The 9,182-nt window shown below is 46.8% G+C and overlaps 2 long non-coding RNA genes across 2 annotated transcripts; both read left to right on the plus strand.

The window, feature by feature from the left end:
• The first annotated feature begins 247 nt into the window (after positions 1–247).
• Positions 248–5,385, plus strand: LOC123494646 (uncharacterized). The gene is made up of 3 exons (XR_006665938.2): positions 248–388; positions 800–875; positions 5,223–5,385. It is a non-coding gene; the product is annotated as an uncharacterized lncRNA (long non-coding RNA).
• Positions 5,386–6,800: 1,415 nt separating this feature from the next.
• Positions 6,801–8,576, plus strand: LOC120967754 (uncharacterized). Its single transcript, XR_005761466.3, has 5 exons — positions 6,801–7,163; positions 7,254–7,417; positions 7,510–7,572; positions 7,668–7,819; positions 8,337–8,576. It is a non-coding gene; the product is annotated as an uncharacterized lncRNA (long non-coding RNA).
• The last annotated feature ends 606 nt before the right edge of the window (positions 8,577–9,182 follow it).

Genomic DNA, 9,182 nt, shown 5'->3' on the forward strand with positions numbered 1-9,182 from the left:
GATATTTCTTCTTTTCCAGCTTGTTGCACGATCCCATGTGAAGAAGTAATCTATCTGAGAAAGAAATTTTAAGAGACTGGCCTATTAATTTTAAGAGGATTTTTAACCCAGCTTTTTCTGTTTAGTGCTGGTTTGGCTTGCCTTAGCTTTTATATTTGAACAATCAAGTTCACAAATAGATACCAACCTAGACACGAGCTGGATAAACCCTATCTGATTTTGTTTTCTCCACTTGAGATTTGCAGGGGAGGTTGCATTGCCCGGAGGAAAGGCAGAGGAGGGTGATGCTGATGATGCAGCAACATCATTAAGGGAGGCAAAGGAGGAGATTGGGCTTGATCCAGCCTTGGTCACTGTCGTTTCCTCGCTTGAGCACTTCTTGCCCAAGGTAAGATGTCTATGAGTTCTCGCTTATACCCCTACTGGAAAAAATCACATTGTAGAACCAAAAGGCATGTTAGTTTTTTTATTCTTAGACTTCCAAAAAACACATGCATGTAGCCAAGATTTAGGATATGCTTATAGATGTTTTGAGGATTATGTAGCAGGCTTTTCTTTACAGTCCACTTTTGCCGGATAGAATTTATCTTTGTCCCTTTGACACCACGACACCCAGACACGACACCCCCGACCCCCGACACCTCTTCGGCTTCCTGTTGACTAAAAAGGTGCTTTTCGGCCTTCTAGAGGCCGACGGGGTCATATATTTATGAATTATGAGTTAGGTCATATATTTTCCGATTTTGTTATGAAAAACATCATATATATTTGTGTTGATCGGGTGGATTTAAATGTGCAGTTGTTTCATCGCTGCGAGGGTCTGGTGTTCGACGACCTCCCCGTGCGTTCAACGAGCTCCGCCCCGGTGTTCGTGGGTGAGCACAAATGACATCTCCTCCTCCCCCAATCATTTGTTATGTTCCGGTCTTCATGCCGATGAAATATGCTAGCTGTAGGTAGATTGAATCATCAGTATGCGTGACCACTACGCGTCTCCCGTTCGAAAGGGTTACATCTATAAATATGCATGCATTTGCATATTTATAACCGTGATTCTTTCGAATTGTCCAACGTTATCCATGGACAGCCCGAGTATGTGTAGATTGGGTTCGTTTTCCCATATGCTCTGCTCCAGATCCGATGCAGAATTTCGTCAGCGCCTCCCTGTTGTTCTCTGGGTAGACATCCTCTTTGCTTATTGCGGAGACGTGTATCAGGAGAACAGTGGGGAGGTGCTGCCGAAATTTTGCGTCGGATCCGAAGTAGAGCATGGGAAAACGAACCCAATCTACACATACTCGGGTGGGATTAGGACCTATCTTTACCTATTAGCGTCTAGGTTGCATGGACGTAATAAAACTGACAAACTCTATTAACTGATGAATATGGTTTGCTAAATTATGTATATATTTCTTGTGTGTCCAGTAGCTAGGCAAGATGAGTGATCATGCGTGGATGTACACCGGTCACACTAGTCAGAAAGACATGGCCCATGAATGGATAACAAAAACCAAGGGGTTTGTGTGAGTCGCATTTGCAAATGGACAAAGACAAACCTGGTGCCCCTGTGTCGAGTGCGACAACTATCATAAGAGGTCAGAGTTTGAAATGATCAAACACCTGCAAAAGTGGGGTTTTACGCCTAATTATACTGTCTGAACATTTCATGGTGAGTCTGCCCAACGTGCCAGAGCTGAGGAGGGCCGTCGTCGCACCGACGAGCATGGTACCGGGATGGAAGACATGGTGGAAGACTTTGATGATGCTCGGGATTCGGATGATGAGATGGAGGAATCTGCAAAGGCCTTCAATGATATGTTGGAGTCTTCAAAACGTCCTCTCCACGAGCACACCGAGCTTTGTCAGCTGGATGCCATCGCACAAGTAATGGCTCTAAAGGCTCAATTCAACTTGGGCAGAGAATGCTACGACGCAATGATGTCACTATTTGGACGCTTTCTACCCAAAGGCCATGTAATGCCTGCAAACCTGTACCAATCGGACAAAATCCTCCGTGTACTTAAGATGCCCTATGAGAAGATAGATGCCTGTGAGAAAGGATGTGCCTTATTTAGGCTTGAGTATGCGGACTTGAGGTATTGTCCCGTTTGCCAGTCTTCCAGGTATGTTGTGGTAGACAACGCTATGGGTGAGAAGAGTCAGACAAAAATTCTAGTTAATGTTCTTTGGTATATGCCAATCATACCAAGATTTCAACGTCTTTTCATGGTCGAAGAGATGGCCAGACAGATGACATGGCACAAATTGGGCAAAAGAACCGAACTGGATGCAGATGGGGAGCCGATGTTGGTACACACATCAGACGGTTTTGCATGGAAGCGCTTCGATGCAATACATCATGCTAAAGCGGCAGATCCAAGGCATCCTAGAATCGCCGTAAGCACGGATGGGTTCAACGTGTTTGGTATGATGGCAGCCCAATACAGCTGTTGGCCTGTATTTGTCATTCCACTCAATCTCCCTCCCGGACAGATTATGCAAAGAAAGAACATTTTCCTAACGTTGATAATTCCAGGGCCCAACTATTCGGGGAAGAGTATGAATGTGTACATGCAGCCGCTTAAGGATGAATTGCAAGAAGCTTGGGATAATGGGATCAAGACATACGACGCCGCTACAAAAAAAACTTCCTAATGCGTGTGTGGTACATGTACTCGATGCATGACTTGCCGGCGTATGCGCTATTCGTTGGCTGGTGTGTGCATGGTAGGTTCCCATGCCCCACATGCAAGGCAGCTCTTGAGTTTCGTCGGTTGCAGGCGGGTGGCAAGTTTTCTTGCTTCGACATGCATAGACAGTTCCTGGATCCTCGTCATAAGTTCAGAAAAGACAAGAAGAACTTCATCAAAGGTAGAGTTGTCAAAAACTCTGCACCACCTGCGTTGACAGGCCAATAGACCCTAGATCAGTTAAACGCCCTCGAGCCGGATCCAGAGCGTCCAGGGTATTTCAAGGGGTATAATTCGGAACACGCCTGGACTCACAAGATATGCTTGTGGGATCTGCCTTACTTCAAAGACCTCCTTTGCCCACACAACATCGACGTGATGCACACTGAAAAGAATGTCGGCGAGGCCCTCTTTGGTACATTGTTCGGCATAGAGGGGAAAACAAAGGATAATCCTAAGGCTAGAGTCGATCAGGAGGCTCTAAGTGATAGACCGCTACAAAACATCCGACAACCGAAAGGAAAGAAGAACTGGGCGAAGCCAAAGGCATGGTTCAATCTTGGAAGGCCAGATATGAGAGAACTTATCCTCTGGGTGAAAAAGGAGTTGATGTTCCCCGATGGGTATGCAGCGAATCTAAAGAGGGGAGCGAGCCTTGAAAAATTGAAAATATTTGGTCTCAAGAGTCATGATTGGCACATATGGCTTGAGCGGGTAATGCCGGTGATGTTGCGTGGCTTTATCCCTGAGGATGAATGGCTAGTATTGGCAGAGCTGAGCTATTTCTTCCGTGTTCTTTGTGCGAAAGAACTATCGCCTGGCTTGCTAGAAGAACTGGAAGAGTTGGCGCCGGAGTTGATCTGCAAGTTAGAGAAGATCTTTCCACTGGGCTTCTTTAATCCAATGCAGCATTTGATTTTGCATCTCCCGACCGAGGCACGATTGGGGGGGGGGGGCGTGCAGAATCGTTGGTGCTACGCAACTGAGAGGATGCAGAAGACACTTCGAGCAAAATGTAAAAATAAACGTCGAATTGAAGCATCGATGGCTGAGGCATTCATTACGGAGGAGGCGGCAAACTTCGTGACAGCACACTACGAAGCCAAAAATCATCATTTGCATAATCCAAAGCCTTGGTACAATGCTGGCGACCCTAAAAAGGGTGGATCCAACCTCAGCCTATTCAAAGGGAAGCTTGCACCAGCCGATGCTTATACTCCCTTATTGTTGGATGTCGACGAATGGCGGACCATTACGTTGTATATCTTGAACAATCTAACAAAAGTGCGGCCGTACATCGAGTAAGTTCTCGGTACATTGTTTCGCAACCTCTAATTCCTTTGAACTGCTCTTATTCCCGGATATTTGATACAGTCGATACGTCACCAAATTCTCGTATGGAGCGGTGATCCAAAAGGATTCCGTCGAAGAGTATGAGCTTCTGGCAATGCATGGACGTGGCTATCCCGGTTTCATCTCTTGGTTCAAACAAACGGTAATTTCCATTAGACCATTTCATTTCTTCGTCTATTTTCCGGCTAATGCAACAATCATTTTGTATTAAACTTGTAGGCTAGTTCAGAGTCTATGGACTCCGAATTGAGACAAGTCGCTAATTGTTTTGACTATAAGGTCCGTTCATTTGACAAATACGACATCAACGGGTATCTCTTTCGTACCTATGGTAAAGAGCTATCTATGGCCGACCGAAAGTCTACAAATTATTGTGTCTCTGCTATCGGCGAAGGTGATACCGAGTATTATGGAAGAGTTGAAGCAATCTATGAACTTCTATTCTATGGTGCAAACCCACCGAACGTCGTAGTCTTCAAATGTTATTGGTTCCAGCCAAAGGAGACTAGAAGGACTCATGAACATCTAGGGCTAGTCGAAATCAAACAAAGCACCCATTTGGATGTTCCCGATGTCTATATTACGGCTCAACAGGCAACCCAAGTTTTCTATCTACTGTGGGCCTGCCAAAGTGATCCAAATCTCAATGGTTGGGATGTCGTTTATGAAGTGCCGCCACATGTTAGACCACCTCCCCCAACGAAGAGGATTATGAACCTCACATTAACCCAGACACATATGAAGGAGAGTTCTTCCAAGAAACACATCTTTCCAAAAAACGTTTCAAGAACCGCTCTACTTCACCTTAGAACATTGAAGTAGACAGCGACAGTGAATCCGAGCATGAGCCGGAACAAGAAGAGCCGGAACATGAAGAGCCGGAACAAGAAGAGGTTACTGCTGCGGATGACCTGTCAATGCTTGACCGATTACGTAAAGGAGGCCTTCCACATGTTGATGCATTTATTGATGATGATGAGCACGTCATTACTGATAGTGATGCATTTATTGACCCCGAAGCATATATAGACGATGAAGATTAATATTATAGTTCATGTTAGGTATTCCATTTTTTTATGTTGATGATGATGATACACTTAAATTATATACATATTATTATTCATGTCAGGTATTCTTTTTTTATGTTGTACTAATTTCGTTTACTCTTTGTCATTGCAGGTGTTGACAGATGGTGGGCGCGGGTCGAGAGCGCTCCGGGGCTCCTTCCTCGGCGCGTGGTGGGAGGGGTAGTTCCATTCCACCCCAGACCCTCCGGAGAGCGCTAGATCTCACTATGCAGACACCACCGGCGGTCGCTTCTTCTTTGGCCGGGAGAGGTCGGGGGGGGGGGGAAGAAGAAGGAGAAGGCTAGTAGAGGTGGACGTGGCGGCGGGAGAGGTAGGAAGGCTGCCACTACGCCTTCCTCGCCGCCACCCTCAGCTGATTCACCTGACCATAGGACTGCTCCGTATGAGATGGAGCCGCCTGAGGTGGACCCGTCTCAGACCCCGGTCCACAAGCCTCGGGCCGACGAGCCTCGGGCCGACGAGCCTTTGCCCCACGAGACTCCGGTCCCAGAGGCTTCGTCCCACGAGACTCTGGATCAGGCTACGTCGCAGCCGAACCGATTGGGGGACTGGCCGGAGTCGAGTGGCCATGCTGATGGTGACGAGGGTGGCTATAGTTCTGATAGCTATAGTGAGAGTGAGCTGGTTGAGGGGGGCAATGTCTACCAGTGTGGTGGTACAAAGCTCCCGCCCACCCCGGCGACCCCTGACCAGAGGTGGTTGATTACGCCTGATGGGGAGAAGTAAGTGCATTTACTCTTTTTTAACCTTTTGCCTTCACGTTTCTTCGAATATCTAATGCGTTAGTCTTATCATACTACAAGTCTTGGAAACACGGTCGTGGTGTCCGCAGGCCCAACACAGTCCTTGGTGTGATTTGTCGCCAGAGCTTCCCGGGGTGGGTCACGTTGCCCGGTGAGGGCCAGGTTCCAGAGCTAGGAATGACCTGGGAGCACTACTTGGCTGCCCCGGCCCCGCCGGGGGAGAGGATCGGCGGTGTCGAGTGCCACACGGTGGCCGACGTTGTGATCCAGATGTTTTGGGTAATTTTTCCTCTCTCGTCTACATTGTGTTTTCTTGTTCGATTGGCAACCCTAGTGATTGTACTAATCCGTGTTTTCTTGTTTGATTGCAGACCTTTTACAGGTGTGCTGAGGGACAGGAGGAGGCCGCGGCTCGGGTTATCGAAGCCGAGTGCAGGCGGCTACTTCAAAATTGGCGGAACGGGGCTCGGACGCAGGCTACTCGAGACTACTTCGCCTCGATTGGTATTAGGATGTCCAAGTCGAAGTGCCGCACAAAGTATCTGAGTAAGGAGAAGTACATGAAGGTAATTACCTATTCTTAAGGCCTTGTATTTAGTTTTCTTGATTTGATTCGTAGGCGTAGCGCTCAAATTTCTCTTACTTAACTTAGGTGCCCCCGAGATGGTGTGCGGATAGCCTGGATTGCTGGGAGGCGTTGGTGGATGATTGGTGCTCTCCCCAATGGCTATCCACCCACAACAATGCAAAGGATCAGCGTGGCAAAATGAGCGGTGTGCCACACCATCAAGGCAGCGTCAACCTATATCAATACGGGGATAACTGGGTATGTGGTTTGCTTCATGAGTCATGCAAATTCAGTCTTCATGCTAGCTTGAGCCCTTAACTAATACTTTGTTCCTCTCCTTTAGGCGCGGCAAAACAAGACGGATGTTCTAGAGTTGTTCGACCTCTATGCCATGGCCCATAGTGCCCCGTATAAGAAGGCCAAGGCATTCTCTGAGTCTGATCTCGATGATCCAAAGAACTTCACCAACCGCGCCTCCCACAACAAGCTCGTGAGGTACAGAGACGAGGGGAAGGCGAGGAAAGGGCCGGACTTTAACCCAAGCCAGCCTATTGATCCAGAGCTGGTGATGATATCTGGTGGCGGGAGGAACCATGGCTTGTTAGCCATTGGGGATGGACTGATACGTTGTACTAGCACTCCCCCGCAGATCAAGAGGCGCCAGACAAGCTCCGATCCTGAGATAAGGCCTCATCCACGGCCAATGGATCTCGAAATCAAGGTTAGTTATACAGAATCAGATACCTTTCCTCCATTACATTATGTGTGCGGTCGTCGATGATTACAATGCTAAAGAGGAGTGGTGTTGCAGGCTGCTATTGAGGAAGAGAGAGCAAAGACCCAGGAGTTCTGGCGGAGGTAAGGAGGCAGGCGGCGGAGAGGGAGAGGGAGATTGAGCAGAGGACGACTAGGCTTTTGGAGGAGGAGAGGAACCGGAACGACTTGGCTAACCAGGCCATATACGAGCTCTTCGCGGTAAGTTTCTTCTGCATATTAGCTAAATCATGCACGCAATGTTCCTTTCATTAGTAACTAATATGACTGACTCGTCAAAACCAAATGTGCAGTCCATGTGCGAGAAGAACGGTCAGACCCCTCCGCCGATGCCAGTCATTGCTCCGGCGGACACAGTGAGTTTCATTTGAATGGACATTACTTATTAGTCTTCACAATTGAGTTGCATCATGCTAACGAGACATTGCAAATGATCTTTAATTTGGTGCAGCATAACTCCCGACAAGCATCGACGTCTGCCATTGGCGCGAGCAAGAACCCCGATCCTCCTCCGCCTGCCACTACCGCGAGCAAGAACCCCGATCCTCCTCCGTCTGCCACTACCGCGAGCAAGAACCCCGATCCTTCACCTACGGGTTGATGGTAAGTTTTGCCTAGTGCTTTGCTTAATTAGCTCCAAAATGACCTATTTAACCTAGGATAGCTCTAAAATGACCTATACTTAGCATTTTTTCCTCCAAAATGACTTAATATGCTTAGCTAGCTCAAAATTGACCTATTTAACCTAGGATAGCTCTAAAATGACCTATACTTAGCATTTTTTCCTCCAAATGACTTAATATGCTTAGCTAGCTCTAGAATGACATAATATGCTTACGAAATGACATATTTTAGTTCCGAAATGACTTCATATGCTTAGCTAGCTCCAAAATGACATAATAAACTTATTAGTTCCAAAATGACCTTACTTGGCATTTTTTACAACAAAATGACTTAGTATGCTTAGCTAGCTCAAAAATGACATAATAACCATACTTAGCTCCAAAATGACCTATTTTACAGATATAAGTTGCATCATAATAATCTTCACATTTTAGTTGCATCATAATTATCTTCTTCTTCTAGTCTTCTTCTAACTTTCTTCTTTCCCATTTTGTAGATTTGCTTCAGATCATGGAAGCTTGGGTTGATGGAGTGCTTGTCTTTAGTTTTTGTTTTGACTTTGTGAAACTTGCTACCTATGATGAAACTGTGTAATATTGATGAAACTATGTATATGTATTGATGAAACTTGCTACTATTGGTAACATGTGTTGGATATATTTGCGTTCATGACTATTGGTAATATGTGTTGAATATGCTATATTGGTCATATATATATATATATATATATATATATATATCTATGTTTGATTTTTTGTGAAAATGAATTGATATAAGAAAAAACAAAATTAAATGAGGCAATATAGGCACTTTGCCATCCGCTGGCAGATGGCAAAGAGGCCACGTGGCAGCAACCTGTGCAGCGCTCATCTGGCCTATTTGTTCTCTTTGCCATCCGCCAGCAGATGGCAAAGAGCCTGCATCCTTTGCCATCAGCTGGCGGATGGCAAAGAGCCTGCAGCCTTTGCCATCAGCTGGCCGATGGCAAAGAGCCTGCAGCCTTTGCCATTAGCTGGCCGATGGCAAAGAGCCTGCACCCATTGCCATCAACTGGCGGATGGCAAAGAGCGTGCACCCATTGCCATCAGCCAGCGGATGGCAAAGAGCCTGCAGCCTTTGCCATCTGCTGGCTGATGGAAAAGCATGCCGTTAGCCTCCTAACGTGGCTAACCCCGTTCCTCAGGCTTTGCCATCGGCCAGCTGATGGCAAAGGCTACAGGCTCTTTGCCATCTGCCAGCAGACGACAAAGAAGCCTTTACCAGAGTTTATTCAGCCGGAACTTTGCCATCCGCAATCCGTGCCTTTTCCATCTGCCATGGCGGATGGCAAAGTGCCTGATTC

The sequence above is a fragment of the Aegilops tauschii genome, chromosome 1 (genome assembly GCF_002575655.3).
Source record: "Aegilops tauschii subsp. strangulata cultivar AL8/78 chromosome 1, Aet v6.0, whole genome shotgun sequence".
NCBI classification, from domain to species: Eukaryota; Viridiplantae; Streptophyta; class Magnoliopsida; order Poales; family Poaceae; genus Aegilops; species Aegilops tauschii.